The following is a 17,261-nucleotide window of genomic DNA, read 5'->3' on the forward strand; positions in this document are numbered from 1 at the left end:
GGGAACAACAGTGCCGACTGTTGATGAATATTCGTGTAAGATAACTCAACATGGTTTTTGTTCTTTGGTAGCACGGAAGTCTTTAGTAACTTTATGAAGAGCTGTTATAATAGAGTGGAAAAGATAGAATCCAGTTTGCTTTGGGCTACTCAGAAGCCCACGGAATCTAAGCATGAAGAGAGTGAAGCACTACTTCCTCTGAGCTCACAATAACACATTACTGTGGGAGACTCAAGCTACTCCTGTTGTTTTGGCCGTGAGATATAAATGGACTGTTACAAACAGGCATGACATATGAGGGTCCGGAAGTAATTCATCCACTGCACTCTGTGTTAATAGGGCCCATGTAAGAACATTTTGTCCAGGTTTGTTCGCATCACCTTCAAAAGAACTTGTAGACATTTGTTAAAAATGATCAAAGGTACAGAAAATAACTCCTATGGAGGAAAGCTGTTTTGTGGGTATTTTTAGCTTATAAGTGGAAAACTTACTGTGTGACTTAATTACAGTTTTCTAGAATATGAGAATTTGTATGGAAAAGATGCATATTAGATATTTCCATGCTCACATAAGAGAAATGGGCTTAAATAAAACAAGAAAGGTGTTCTGGAAATGGCTATCAAAGGAGGTTTTGAGATTCATATTTTTCAGAAGATAGTGTCCATTATGTAAGAACTATTCCATTAAAAAGGAAATTTACCAAGTAAAATGCATTTCCTTGATTTATTAATACTAACTTTCAGAGTTTTGATTTACATGCATTAACTTCCAAGAATCAGGTACAGTGCTTTGATTTATACATCATGCATGTAGAAGTTTTTATTAACGAATCCTAAATTTTAAAGTTGTGATTTAGTATGTTAGTTTATAAATCTTATCTTTAAACTTCCAATTTAGTGCTGTGATTTATGGGTGTCAAGTTTCATGCTATTTATGAATCATAATGTTAAAGTTCTGATTTAATATGGTAGTTACTGTAAGAAGCATTAGTGCGATAAAATGCAATTCTTAAGAGACTAAGTTAAAGCTGATCGATATTCCTATATGCAGCACCCTGTACATAGGCTCAGTTACAAAGCCATCCTCAGTGGTATATTTTGAATAGAATGCTGCGATAAGGCTGGAAGAGAATTCAGTAGACTTTTAATAAATCGTGTTGAAGGAACTGTCTTCCCTTTTAATTAGACCCTTCATGGTAAAAGTGAGCAGTTTCAGTGTGTGGCTATGGAGCGCTTGCAGTGTGGCTGGCTGGTCAAAATCGAGATGTGCTGTAAATGGAAAATACAGATCAGATTTTGCAGAGGGAAAAAATGTAAAATATCTTGACAATTTTTATGAGTTACATGGAATTATGATATTTTAGATAGATTAGCTTGAACAAAGTAAACTTCATTTGTTCCTGAAGTGTGGGCTTTAGTAGTCGCAGTGTGTGAACTCAGTAGTTGTGGCTCGCGGGCTCTAGAGCACAGGCTCAGTAGTTGTGGCGCACAGGCTTAGTTGCTTCGAGGCATGTGGGATCTTCCCAGAACAGAGATCGAACCTGTGTCCCCTGCATTGGCAGGTAGATTCTTAATCACTGTGCCACCAGGGAAGTCCCCCTCGCCCCGGTTTTTTAAGTAAAAATTAAAGACACACTTTTCATTTTCACCAAGGACTTTATTGAACAATGTATTCACCCTTTTGTTCCACTACCTTCTGCCATTTTCAGGCAACTTAATAATTCCATCTTCCCAAAACTTTATCTTTTTGAGCAAAGAAATGTTCAGGTACCTTTTACAGTCTGCTAGAGAATTGAAATTTTTTCCATTAAGAGAATTTTGTAAAGACTGAAATAAGTGGAAATCCGAAGGTGCAATGTCTGGTGAATAAGGCAGATGAATCAGAACTTCCCAGCCAAGCTGTAACAGTTTTTCCCTTCCAGTCCCACCATATACACATCACCTTCTTTGGATGAAGACCGGCCTTTGGTGTGGTTGGTTGTGGTTCATTTCGCTTGCCCCACGATCTCTTCCATTCCACACTGTTGTACAGTTGAAATGAAACAAATTTCATCGCCCGTCACAATTTGTTTTAAAAATAGAAAGTTTTCATTACATTTCAGTAGAGAATTGCATGCGGAAATATGGTCAAGAAGGTTTTTTTTGCTTAACTTATGTAGAACCCAAACATCAAAGCGATTCACATAACCAAGCTGGTGCAAATGATTTTCAGCACTTGATTTGTATATTTTGAGTATGTTGCCTATCTCCCACGTGGTATAACGTTGATTGTTTTCAATTATTGTTTCAATTTGATCGCTATCAGCTTCAACTGGTCTACCCTACCATGGAGCATCTCAGTGAGAAATCTCCAACACGCAACTCCACAAACCACTTCTGACACGTTCGATCAGTCACAGTACCTTATCCATACACTGCACAAATCTTTTTTTGCGTTTCAGGTGCATTTTTACGTTTCTTGAAATAATAAAGCATAATATGCCGAAAACGTTGCTTTTTTCTTCCATCTTCAATATTAAAATGGCTACACTAAAGTTCACCAATTTTGATGTCTTTTTTTAAATGCACACTGATACATACAATCTAACAAAATTGTTTGGAATGAAATTAAAGACAACTAAGTCCTGCTAGAGCCACCTTACGGAAAAACCAAAGGAACCTTTTGGCTCACCCGTTATGTTTCCATTGAACAGCAGGGCTCTGGTCCTTCCACTGTTTTTCAGAATAAAAGCACGTGCGAACTGCAATCCTTTCCCGAAAGTTCATTGATGATGTTATGATCAGCGTACTAAAAGGAGAAAGGATGGTCAGACAGGAATATAATTTGTCTCCCTTTACCCTGACCAACTTGATTCTCATTAAGTGAGATATATAACTTAGAGACAAACATTATTGTTGTTTACTGCATTTGTTTACTGCATGTTGTTTACTTCCTGGAATGGGTTATACTTTCACTTAATCTTTCTAAGTTAGCGTTTATTGACTGCTTACTATGACTTGAATTCTTATGTGAAATGCTTTCTTTATATAATATTTCATTGAATCCACATTACAGCTCTATAAAATGGATACTATTAATACATTGCTACTATTAACATCGACTCTGAGGCACAGATAAGTAACATGATAAAGATCACACGTTGCCAGAGTTCAGAGTCGAACTTAGAATCTATTTTCTAGACTCCATACGTTAAACAGCCGTTCAAGGCAGACATTTGGATTCTGCAGCTATAAGCCGTGCCCCAACTTGTTTTCTAAAAAGGGATATGTAAAGCGGAAATGTCAGGATCTCAGCCCAAACCCCTTACTTTATACTTTACATTCTTGCCTTTCTTTTTGACTAAAGATATGTTAGGAAAACCAGCCAAGGCAGTCTGAGCAAGGAGTAGGTTTGTCAGGCAAGCTATCTGGTCACGCCAAGCTCCAAAGCTGGGGCTCCAAATAAATCTAGTGGAAAACAAAAGCAGTCAGTATTCTGAAGATACGATGGAGCTTTTCTGTTCCTGTTTTCCTAACAGAAATGGCCATTTGTGGCCTTTGGGGACTTCTGCCTTAATTAGAAGTAACCACTCAGGTGATGGTAGCTTATCTAATCCTGCCTTTCACATGTTTCTGAAAAGGAGAGCAGGAGGTTGGCAGCTTCACGTTTTTAATTTGGTAGTGTTCCATGTAGCTTTTTAAACCATAGTCATTCTGCTTTGCTTTACTACAAATCCAAAAGCAAACTCTAACTTTGCTTTGAATGTTCCATTCTCAAGAGATAATATGTAGAGTTCAGAGAAATTCACTGAAATATTTAATAATAATATACTTGGAATTGGAAGATGGAGTTTTGAATTTAAATCTGAGCCAGAAAATATCTTTTAAGCTCACTGAGGGAAAAATAGCACCTTGATGTGGAGTGACCATAACAACATCCCAAAATCCCCAGACAGTCAAAGCAATAAACACAAAAAATCTGTTACTAAAAACTAAAACACTCATGATGACAAAAAGTAAAATTTAATAACACCTCCTGTTGTTGAAGTGAAAATAACTATATTTAAAAGTGCTGACTAAAAATAGAGATAATGCACAGTATTTTTTCTTTTTCATAGATGTAAAAAATATAATAAAGTGTTAGATGTAGTAGTCCGCACGCACAAAAGGTGAAGATAAATTGTGAGCAAACTGGGACTCTAAAGACATTTTAGTATCTTCTGAGTTAAATTCCTCGAGGCCGTTACCAAATAAAAATTTAGTTGTCTTGTGCAATGTAATAGCTATTCTTTGCTTGCTAGCTAGCACAAAAGCACTATATAACAATGAGTTTGAATGTTCTTTTCAGACATTGTCAAGGATCATTCCGGGACCAATAATTTCACCATCAATGAAAGCTTTAATTAAAGCAGGGAAAAATAAAAACTGCAATAAATGGCATACTTAAACTTCAACTCTGTATGCATGTCCTAGCAATGTTAATTTTATCATTCAGAGAGGAAGTATGATAAAGTGCTCAACACATGTCACTTATTTTTATTTAAATTTCAAGTTTCAGAATATTATGTCTGGGTTATTCCTTAGGATATATTATATAAACACCATTGATATATGCTGAAGAAAATAAACATTAAATCAAGTGGAGATGATAGATCAGGATACAAGAGTGAGACTAGGTTTTAGTCGTTGACATGTGCACTGATCATTTCAACTTTTAACATTTCATAATCTCACCAAAGCTCACACAGCTTCCCAGATCCTCTTATCATTTTCCTTGGTTGAAAAGTATCATTTCACATCTGCCAGTTGTCTGTGGTTCCCAGTTTTCACCTGAAAATTCAGCAGGATATTAAGTTTCTGGAGGGTCCTGACTAGAAAATATGTAATAGATTGCATTCTTGTTTAGAAAATCTTCGCTCCTCTCCCTCACCCCATCATAGAAGGAGTGGACTTCACTGCCCCATTGATGATGGGTTCACCATGTGATTTACTTTGACCAGTGGACCAGTGGAATGTGGAGGGGAATGACAATATGCCAGTTTTAAATGGAGGCAGTCCTGAAGAGAAGTTTTTTTTTTTTTTTGAGTTATATTTCTTTCTTTATTTTTATTTTTTTCCCATTCTATGGGTTATCTTTTGACCTTTTTTAAAAAAAAATTTATTTATTTATTTTTGGCTGTGTTGGGTCTTCGTTGCTGTGTGCAGGCTTCCTCTAGTTGCGGCGAGCGGGGGATGTTCTTCCTTGCGGTGCCCAGGCTTCTCATTGTTGTGGCTTCTCTTGTTGCGGAGCATGGGCTCTAGGTGCACGGGCTTCAGTAGTTGTGGCATGTGGGCTCAGTAGTTGTGGCTCGTGGGCTCTGGAGCGCAGACTCAGTAGTTGTGGCGCACGGGCTTAGTTGCTCCGCAGCATGTGGGATCTTCCCAGGCCAGGGCTCGAACCTGTGTCCCTTGAATTTGAAGAGAAGTTTTAAGAGGCACTGAGAATTTCTGTTACACTCTGACCCCTGCATGAGAACACTCCATTATAGGTAGGAGGTGTTTCTTCAACTCTGAGTCCCAAAATAAGAAGTCACTTGAACCTGAAAACTACCTGAAACTGAGTTATCACAGCTAACCTACAGATCCATGATCAGGAAATAAAGGTTTCTTGTGAACCAATGAGATTTTTGAGTTGAATATTATAGATAATTATCATAGTAAAAGCTTTTACAGAATGTAAGGAGAGTGAGGGCTGTCAATCTAAGGACGATCTTGGAATTCCCGCAGTCAGGGCAACAATTATATAAGATGGTAAGAATTAGAACTTGGATTTGTCACATGATATTTTCTTCACAAGCTGAGAAAAGTGGAAATAGTTATATAGGGTACAAGATAGGACAACGGCCTTGCCAGTTGTGTCACTATGTCCAAGTATTTAATAAAATATCTAGATATTGCGATATGTCTGTCTAGCTATCATTTGTCTGGTTCCAAAGCCCATAAAACCATATAACAACGGAAGCAAACTCTTTTAGAGAACTCTTTAGTAACTTGCCCAATATAATGGTGGATGTAGGTGGACACAGTCTCTGAGTACCTTTCTCCACGTGAGAGTAAGTCAGTGCTAGAGACAAAGCAGTGCCTGAAATTCCTTTTTTTAAATTAATTTTTTTTGGAGTGTAGTTGATTTACAATGTTGTGTTAGTTTCTGCTGTACAGCAAAGTGAATCAGTTATACATATATATATATATATATATATATATATATATATCTCCACTCTTTTTTAGATTATTTCCCTATATAGGTCATTACAGAGTATTGAGTACTGTGCTATACAGTAGGTTCTTATTAGTTATCTGTTTTATATATAGTAGTGTGTATATGTCAATGTCAATCCCCCAGTTTATCCCCCCCACCTTCCCCCTTGGTAACCATAAGTTTGTTTTCTACATCTGTGACTCTATTTCTGTCTTATAAATAAGTTCATTTGTACCATTTTTTTAGATTCCACATATAAGCAATATCATGATATTTGTCTTTGTCTGACTTCACTCAGTATGGCGATCTCTAGGTCCATCAGTGTCACTGCGAATGACATTATTTTGTTCTTTTTTTATGGTTGAGTAATATTCCATTGTATATATGTACCACATCTTCTTTATCCATTCATCCGCCAATGGACATTTAGGTTGCTTCCATATCCTGGCTATTGTAAATAGTACTGCAGTGAACATTGTGGTACATGTCTCTTTTGGAATTATGGTTTTCTCTGGATATATGCCCAGGAGTGGGACTGCTGGATCATATGGTAGCTCTATTTTCGGTTTTTAAAGGAACCTCCACACTGTTCTCCATAGCTGTAACAATTTACATCCCCACGAACAGGGTAGGAAGGTTCCCTTTTCTCTACACCCTCTCCAGCATTTATTGTTTGTAGATTTTTTGATGATGGCCATTCTGGCTGGTGTGAGGTGATACTTTGTTGTAGTTCTGATTTACATTTCTCTAATAATTAGTGACGTTGAACATCTTTTCATTTACTTTTTGGCCATCTGTATGTCTTCTTTGGAGAAATGTTTTTTTCGGTCTTCCACCCTTTTTTTTTTTTTTTTTTTGCGGTACGCGGGCCTCTCACTGCTGTGGCCTCTCCCATTGCGGAGCACAGGCTCTGGACGCGCAGGCTCAGTGGCCATGGCTCACAGGCCCAGCTGCTCCGCGGCATGTGGGATCTTCCCGGATTGGGGCACGAACCCGTGTCCCCTGCATCGGCAGGCGGACTCTCAACCACTGCGCCACCAGGGAAGCCCTTCCACCCATTTTTTGATTGGGTTATTTGTTTTTTTGATATAGAGTTGCATGAACTGTTTGTATATTTTAGAGATAATCCGTTGTGGGTTGCTTCATTTGCAAATATTTTCTTTCATTCTGTGGGTTGTCTTTTTGTTTATGGTTTCCTTTGTTTTTACACACTGTATCTGCTCTTGAGTCACAACCCCCATATTCTTCAGAGAGTACCTTGCGTGTTGGGTCATGTTAAAATACATTTAGACATGTAACTCCCATGATTACATGCCCTTGAATTTTAACTGAGGGTATTTGTCAAGTTCTAAGGAACCTGTTATAATTTAGATTCAATTTCACAGGCCTAGAAGTTGCATGCTGGGGAGTTCTCTTGGCTCAGTAACGTCTTGATTAAAAATCTGGGTTAGGGACACTTCTCTGTGCTTGTTTCCTTATATGCAATTGCTTATTTGAGACTATATTAACCAGCATGGTCAGGATTAACTTATAAGTTATCGTTAAGGATTTTGAAAAGATGAAGTAACACAAAAATGTATTATGATGTCCTAAGATTACTAAATAGATCAATTTTTTTCTAAAAAAAAAAAAAAAATCCAGTGATTACACCTTTGAAATACATTTTGACTGGCTCCCCAGCAATCGTTGATTTCTCTTATATGCAGATGTTGAATCCTCAAAGAGAACCAAAGCCAAATGTTTGATATCCTGGAAATGCTTTCAGTTTAGTGATACGTTCTAGAGTTTATACATTTCTTTGAACCAAATCTCACCATTTGGTAATTTTGTCATTTTATAATTTGAAGTTATACACAGTCCACAGTTTTGACACCAAGTGTTCTTAACATCAGTGATAGAAAGTCAGTAGAATTCTGAATTTTTGGTTGAAAATAACAGAAAGTAACTCTGGCTAGCATCACCAATAGAAGATAATTAGCAGGATGCAGGAAGAGCTTAGAGCACAGTGGACCCCTGCAGAAAGAGTCCAAGCACCTAATCGATATGAGTGCTTCAATTAGTATAGCTCCCCTAATTCCTACCTTCTTTCCCTCTTGTAATTACCAGGGAAAAAGTATCTGATTAGCCTAGTTTTGATCCTGGTTCCACCCCAAGGTCATTCAGGTATTACTAAAAAGCTGAGGCCGCAAAATATGGAGGAGGTTCCCAGCAACCAGGCAGTTATTAGAGAAAGGAAAGTCTTTGGAAGCTGGACCAGGCAACTACTATAAGAAATACCCTTTTCAAATTCTCTAATGCAGGCTCTGCTTTGGTTGGAGGTTGTTTTGTGTCTAAAGTTTAAGTATAATAAAATTTAGAGTTGATCAGCAATGTCAGAAACATGGTAAATACAGTTAGTCATTTAAAATAGTAAAACACGATTTTTAATGTAAAAAGCGGACGTAAGTGTTTCCTCCCTCCTTCCTTTTTCCCCTTCCTTTTCCCCCCTCTTCTTCCTCCTCCTCCTCTACCCCCCATTTTTAATATAAGGACTGGTGATGGATATAGTATGCGTATACACATGTGCAACATAAACACACAAGTTTGCCAAGCTGTTTTGTACTTGCCCCTTTATAATGTGAACACAATTTCAGTTCTCATAATGAGCCAGTATCTGCACACAGGTCACTTTCCTCAGCCCCACTGTTCTTCTACTCAGTCTGAAATCTTCTCTTTCCCAAACAGTCACAATGCTGTAATCCCAGTGTGCATTGTTTATTCCAAATACATCTATTGCTGTCCTTTTTTTAAAATTTAGAAGGCTTTGGAGAGGTGATTTATTTGGCATATATCTTTCTTTTTAAGCCGTCAAAGAAAATTTGGATGAATGTCTTATGTGCTCACTAAATTTGCTTCTAGCAAGCTGGTTCATCCAGATCCATTCCCTTGACCTTAGTGGTACATCTGTGATAGTTGGGGCAATACATGTTTTTTGCTGTTAACAATGGTGATTTAGAATTTCTCCATCTGAATAGCTCGTAAAAAAATAAGAGCCAATACAACTTTTATTCTTTCCACAGCCTCAGTCAAGGATACAGTTGCCTAGAAAGAGAATGAAATACGTTGTGGAAGGAAACAATTAGTGTGAATCAGTTCTTTATTCTGCTGACACTGTTGTGGAGAGGTGATACATTGCTTATAACTATCCAAATCCTTCTTAGCTTGTTGGAAATTCATAAAAATAATGATCAGCTTACTAGCCTAGACTTTTAAATAACAAATTAGATTCTCTGTAGGCCATTAGACTATTAGAATAAATATTTATTGACATTGACTATTGAAATACATTTAAACTTTTAAAACAAGTTAGATATATTTGAGCCTGTATTTACTTCTCCTCCCATCTTAAATTCCTTTTAAATTATCCAAGAAATATGAAAACAGCAAATGATGCCATTTAAAGGCCAGAAACTTTGAGTAATTTCTGAAGATTTGATGTAACCATTTAAAATTTCAATACAAACACAGTGTTGCCAATATATAGAGTGGACAGGATTCCATAATGACGTCAATAGAGCACAGGAACTTGCTTCCAGCCATTAGTTTGAATAAAGGAGGGCCCTCAGGAATGATTTTAGGGTACCACACAAAAAGAATGGGTTGTATTCTCAAGCTCACATGACATAGAGAATGCTATTGTTTGTTTCCCTCTCAAAGATGATGGTCACGTCACTCAGAGAGCTCTTGCAGCAACCCAGACAATGTCAATGTCAGGCTTCCACAACAAAACTAAACACACACAGGGACACACACACACACACACATACACACAGGGGAAAATAAATGATACTGCCCCTGTGTGATAGCTACCTCCACATTTCTAAAGGTCATCGGAGCTCTGGCCAAATACAGGGCTCCCAAGCTGAGACTTGTTGAGCCAAGGGGTAAAGTTTTGCCTGGAACAATGGCAAAGAGGAAATCTTGATCCCAAGAAGGTCTAGGGAATTTTCTCCAGTGGTGCCTCTATATGCAATACTGAAAATTAACTGCACACCAAAGTAATAAAATTACCTGCATTAGATTGCTTTCAGAGTCACATTTTAGCAAAATAAAAACAAAATACGAACTTCTTTCTCTTTTGTCTAGTACTACAAGACTTGAATAACAGACACTTAAGATTTCTTGTAAAATCTATCTCTAATTTGAGGAACAAGGAGAAAAAGGAGAAATGAGCAAGGACAAAGGGAAACATATAAATATTCTATCATGTTGCTGACTCCAAATAGATATTCTCCTGTGGAAAAACAGAAGAAACATTTAAAAATCTCTAATTTTTGCCAGAGGAATCAGTGACGCACAGTTACTAGTCAAGTGAAGCCTTTCTGGATCCTTTACTACTCTTGCCCCCTCTCGCCTTATTACCAGAGGAGCCAGATACAACCTGAAAATGGGGGAGGAGGGCAAAAATGCCAGGAGGGATTTATTATAAAATAAAAGAAGCAAAAATAATGTTTTGATAACGAGATAATTTTGTGGAGGAAGAAATAACTTTCTAGCTCACACTACCCAGCAATTTCTGAGAGAAAAAAGATTTAAATATACAAAATGTAACCCAAAACTAACTTGACAAACACTTGGGAGAATTCTTTTACAACCAAGCATTGGGGAAGATATTTATACTTTGGCCAAATTTTAGAAACCACATATGAAGGACTGATAATTCAACTACAAACCATTAAAAAATCTGCATAGCAAAAACAAACACAAAACACCATAAAGTCAAAAGACAACAGATTATTTAAAAAATTGCATATTTTTTCTCAAGTACTAGGAGGATATTCTTCCTAATATCTGAATACTACCCCCTTCCCCCAAAGGTTAATGGACCTAAACAGATAATTTACAGAAAAGGAAATACAAATGGATATTAAATACATAGAAACATACTCTTTTTTGCTGTTAAAAGGACATGAAAATTAAAATACACTGAGATAAGATTTTTACCTCCTGGTTTGGAAAAAAAATGAAAATACATAGTGTTGGCAAGGCTATTGGGAAATACACACTCTCATTCATTTCTGATAGAAATGTATACAACACTCTGGAGGACAGTTTGGCAATATCAGTAATTTCACTTTCTGGAATTTATCCCACAGATATACTCACTGTATGAAAAGATTTTATTTCTCCATTGTTTATAATAAATAGTAAAAAAATGAATATCTGTCAATAGAATACTGGTTAGATTAATCATGGAAAATCCATCAATAAAATAAAGCTGGATAAAAGGATAGAGAAGCTCTTTATATATTGATAGAGTAAGATCTCTAAGAAATACTAAGTAAGAGCAAACTGAAAAACAGTGTATTGAAGTTGTTTTGTTTGAAGAGGGAGGACATAATTTTCATATTTGCTAGCATTTGCTTTTAAATCTTTGGAAGGATGCACAAGGATTCTTCTTTTTTTTTTTTTATGTTTTTCCTTTTATTCATTTTTTTTTGGGGGGGGGGTTAATTTATTTTATTTATTTTTGGCCACGTTGGGTCTTTGTTGCTGCACATGGGCTTTCTCTAGTTGCAGCGAGCGGGGGCTTCTCTTCGTTGCAGCGCACGGGCTTCTTAGTGTGGTGGTTTCTCTTGTTGCGGAGCACGGGCTCTAGGCGCGCAGGCTTCAGTAGTTGTGGCTCATGGGCTCTCGAGCGCAGGCTCAGTAGTTGTGGCGCACGGGCTTAGTTGCTCCACGGCATGTGGGATCTTCCCGGACCAGGGCTCAAACCCGTGTCCCCTACATTGGCAGGCGGATTCTCAACCACTGCGCCACCAGGGAAGCCCGGATTCTTCTTTTTTTGATAGATCTTTATTGGAGTATAATTGCTTCACAATATCGTGTTTGTTTCTGTTGCACAACAAAGTGAATCAGTCATATGCATACACATGTCCCCATATCCCCTCCCTCTTGAGCCTCCCCATCCCACCCCTCTAGGTCAACACAAAGCACCGAGCCTATTTTCCTGTGCTATGCTGCTGCTTGCCACAGCCAACTATTTTACATTCAGTAATGTATATATGTCCATGCTGCTCTCACTTCGCCCCAGCTTTGCCCTCCCACCCCATGTCATCAAGTCCAGTCTCTATGTCTACCTCTTTATTCCTGCCCTGCAAATAGGTTCATCAGTACCATTTATTCATTTATTTTTTTAGATTCCATATATATGTGTTAGTGTACGGTATTTGTTTTTCTCCTTGTGACTTACTCTGTATGACAGACTCTAGGTGCATCCACCTCACTACAAATAACTCAATTTCGTTTCTTTTTATGACTGAGTAATATTCCATTGTATATATGTGCCACATCTTTATCCAGTCATCTGTCGATGGACACTTAGGTTGCTTCCATGTCCTGGCTATTGTAAACAGAGCTTCAATGAATATTGTGGTGTATGTCTCTTTTTGAAATGGTTTTCTCAGGGTATATGCCCAGTAGTGGGATTGCTGAGTCATATGGCAGTTCTATTTTTAGTTTTTTAAGGAAACTCCATACTGTGTTCCATAGTGGCTGTATCAATCTACATTACCACCAACAGTGTAGGAGGGTTCCCTTTTCACAACACCCTTTCCAGCATTTACTGTTTCTACGTTTTTTGATAATGGCCATTCTGACTGGTGTGAGGTGATACCTCATTGTAGTTTTGATTTGCATTTCTCTAATAATTAGTGATGTTGAGCATCTTTTCATGTGCCTCTTGGCCATCTGTATGTCTTCCTCGGTGAAATGTCTATTTAGGTCTTCCACCCATTTTTTAACTGGATTGTTTGTTTTTTTGATATTGAGCTCCATGAGCTGTTTGTATATTTTGGAGATTAATCCTTTGTCTGTTGTTTCATTTGTAAATATTTTCTCCCATTCTGAGGGTTGTCTTTTTGTCTTGTTTATGGTTTCCTTTGCTGTGCAAAAGCTTTGAAGTTTAATTAAGTCCCATTTGTGTTTATTTTTGTTTTTATTTCTGTTACTCTAGGAGGTGGGTCAAAAAAGATCTTGCTGTGGTTTATGTCAAAGAGTGTTTTTCCTATGTTTTCCTCTAAAAGTTTTATAGTGTCTGGTCTTACATTTAAGTCTTTAATCCATTTGGAGTTTATTTCTGTGTGTACGGTGTTAGAGAGTATTCTAATATAATTCTTTTACATGTAGCTGTCCAGTTTTCCCAGCACCATTATTGAAGAGGCTCTCTTTTCTCCATTGTATGTTCTTGGCTCTTTTGTCATAATATAGGTGCCCATATATGTGTATGGGTTTATCTCTGGGCATTCTATCCTGTAACATTGATCTATATTTCTGGGTTTTTTTTTTTTTTTTTTTTTTTTTTTTTTGCCAGTACCATACTGTCTTTTTTTTTTTTTTTTTTTTTTTTTAATTTAAAATATATATATATATATATAACAAAACATAACTAATCTGGAAAATGGTGAATAATCTAATTTACATAATAATTTGTAAACATTTTCCACATACAATTGTATGAGATAAAGGGTATACTTTGAAAAAAACAATCACTCATATCAATGTTAGTAAGCTGCAAATAGGATTAAGTTCCTTTCATCATAAAACAGTTGTTGAATCAACAATTTGAACAATTTATTCCTTAGGTATCTTTTGGGTAAACTGTATTTTATTTATTTTTTATTTTTTTTTTAACATCTTTATTGGGGTATAATTGCTTTACAATGGTGTGTTAGTTTCTGCTTTATAACAAAGTGAATCAGTCATACATAAACCTATGTTCCCATATGTCTTCCCTGTTGCGTCTCCCTCCCTCCCACCCTCCCCATCCCACCCCTCCAGGCTGTCACAAAGCACCGAGCCAATATCCCTGTGCCATGCGGCTGCTTCCCACTAGCTATCTACCTTACTGCGTTTGTTAGTGTGTATATGCCCATGACTCTCTCTCGCCCTGTCACAGCTCACCCTTCCCCCTCCCCATAACCTCAAGTCCGTTCTCTAAGAGGTCTGCGTCTTTATTCCTGCTTTACCCCTAGGTTCTTCATGACATTTTTTTCTTAAATTCCATATATATGTGTTAGCATACGGTATTTGTCTTTTTCTTTCTGACTTACTTCACTCTGTATGACAGACTCTAGGTCTATCCACCTCATTACAAATAGCTCAATTTCGTTTCTTTTTATGGCTGAGTAATATTCCATTGTATATATGTGCCACATCTTCTTTATCCATTCATCCGATGACGGGCACTTAGGTTGTTTCCATCTCCGGGCTATTGTAAATAGAGCTGCAATGAACATTTTGGTACATGACTCTTTTTGAATTTTGGTTTTCTCAGGGTATATGCCCAGTAGTGGGATTGCTGGGTCATATGGTAGTTCTATTTGTAGTTTTTTAAGGAACCTCCATACTGTTCTCCATAGTGGCTGAACCAATTCACATTCCCACCAGCAGTGCAAGAGTGTTCCCTTTTCTCCACACCCTCTCCAGCATTTATTGTTTCTAGATTTTTTGATGATGGCCATTCTGACTGGTGTGAGATGATATCTCATTGTAGTTTTGATTTGCATTTCTCTAATGATTAATGATGTTGAGCATTCTTTCATGTGTTTGTTGGCAGTCTGTATATCTTCTTTGGAGAAATGTCTATTTAGGTCTTCTGCCCATTTTTGGATTGGGTTGTTTGTTTTCTTGTTATTGAGCTGCATGAGCTGCTTGTAAATTTTGGAGATTAATCCTTTGTCGGTTGCTTCATTTGCAAATATTTTCTCCCATTCTGAGGGTTGTCTTTTGGTCTTGTTTACGGTTTCCTTTGCTGTGCAAAAGCTTTGAAGTTTCATTAGGTCCCATTTGTTTATTTTTGTTTTTATTTCCATTACTCTAGGAGGTGGGTCAGAAAGGATCTTGCTTTGATTTATGTCATAGAGTGTTCTGCCTATGTTTTCCTCTAAGAGTTTGATAGTTTCTGGCCTTACATTTAGGTCTTTAATCCATTTTGAGCTTATTTTTGTGTATGGTGTTAGGGAGTGATCTAATCTCATACTTTTACATGTACCTGTCCAGTTTTCCCAGCACCACTTATTGAAGAGGCTGTCCTTTCTCCATTGTACATTACTGCCACCTTTATCAAAGATAAGGTGTCCATATGTGCATGGGTTTATCTCTGGGCTTTCTATCCTGTTCCATTGATCTATCTTTCTGTTTTTGTGCCAGTACCATACCGTCTTGATGACTGTAGCTTTGTAGTATAGTCTGAAGTCAGGGAGCCTGATTCCTCCAGTTCCTTCTTTCGTTCTCAAGATTGCTTTGGCTATTCGGGGTCTTTTGTGTTTCCATACAAATTGTGAAAGTTTTTGTTCTAGTTCTGTGAAAAATGCCAGTGGTAGTTTGATAGGGATTGCATTGAATCTGTAGATTGCTTTGGGTAGTAGAGTCATTTTCACAATGTTGATTCTTCCAATCCAAGAACATGGTATATCTCTCCATCTATTTATATCATCTTTAATTTCTTTCATCAGTGTCTTATAATTTTCTGCATACAGGTCTTTTGTCTCCTTAGGTAGGTTTATTCCTAGATATTTTATTCTTTTTGTTGCAATGGTAAATGGGAGTGTTTTCTTGATTTCACTTTCAGATTTTTCATCATTAGTATATAGGAATGCCAGAGATTTCTGTGCATTAATTTTGTATCCTGCCACTTTACCAAATTCATTGATTAGCTCTAGTAGTTTTCTGGTAGCATCTTTAGGGTTCTCTATGTATAGGATCATGTCATCTGCAAACAGTGACAGCTTTACTTCTTCTTTTCCAATTTGGATTCCTTTTATTTCCTTTTCTTCTCTGATTGCTGTGGCTAAAACTTCCAAAACAATGTTGAATAATAGTGGTGAGAGTGGGCAACCTTGTCTTGTTCCTGATCTTAGTGGAAATGCTTTCAGTTTTTCACCATTGAGGATGATGTTTGCTGTGGGCTTGTCATATATGGCCTTTATTATGTTGAGGAAAGTTCCCTCTATGCCTACTTTCTGCAGGGTTTTTATCATAAATGGGTGTTGAATTTTGTCAAAAGCTTTCTCTGCATCTATTGAGATGATCATATGGTTTTTCTCCTTCAATTTGTTAATATGGTTTATCACATTGATAGATTTGCGTATATTGAAGAATCCTTGCATTCCTGGAATAAACCCCACTTGATCATGGTGTATGATCCTTTTAATGTGCTGTTGGATTCTGTTTGCTAGTATTTTGTTGAGGATTTTTGCATCTATGTTCATCAGTGATATTGGCCTGTAGTTTTCTTTCTTTGTGACATCCTTGTCTGGTTTTGGTATCAAGGTGATGGTGGCCTCGTAGAAGGAGTTAGGGAGTGGTCCTCCCTCTGCTATATTTTGGAAGAGTTTGAGAAGGATAGGTGTTAGCTCTTCTCTAAATGTTTGATAGAATTCGCCTGTGAAGCCATCTGGTCCTGGGCTTTTTTTTGTTGGAAGATTTTTAATCACAGTTTCAATTTCAGTGCTTGTGATTGGTCTGTTCATATTTTCTATTTCTTCCTGATTCAGTCTTGGCAGGTTGTGCATTTCTAAGAATTTGTCCATTTCTTCCAGATTGTCCATTTTATTGGCATAGAGTTGCTTGTAGTAATCTCTCATGATCTCTTTTATCTCTGCAGTGTCAGTTGTTACCTCTCCTTTTTCATTTCTAATTCTATTGATTTGAGTCTTCTCCCTTTTTTTCTTGATGAGTCTGGCTAGTGGTTTATCTATTTTGTTTATCTTCTCAAAGAACCAGCTTTTAGTTTTATTGATCTTTGCTATTGTTTCCTTCATTTCTTTTTCATTTATTTCTGATCTGATTTTTATGATTTCTTTCCTTCTGCTAGCTTTGGGGTTTTTTTGTTCTTCTTTCTCTAATTGCTTGAGGTGCAAGGTTAGGTTGTTTATTCGAGATGTTTCCTGCTTCTTAAGGTGGGCTTGTATTGCTATAAACTTCCCCCTTAGAACTGCTTTTGTTGCATCCCACAGGTTTTGGGTCGTTGTGTCTCCATTGTCATTTGTTTCTAGGTATTTTTT

Source organism: Globicephala melas, chromosome X (assembly GCF_963455315.2).
Source record: "Globicephala melas chromosome X, mGloMel1.2, whole genome shotgun sequence".
Lineage (NCBI taxonomy): Eukaryota > Metazoa > Chordata > Mammalia > Artiodactyla > Delphinidae > Globicephala > Globicephala melas.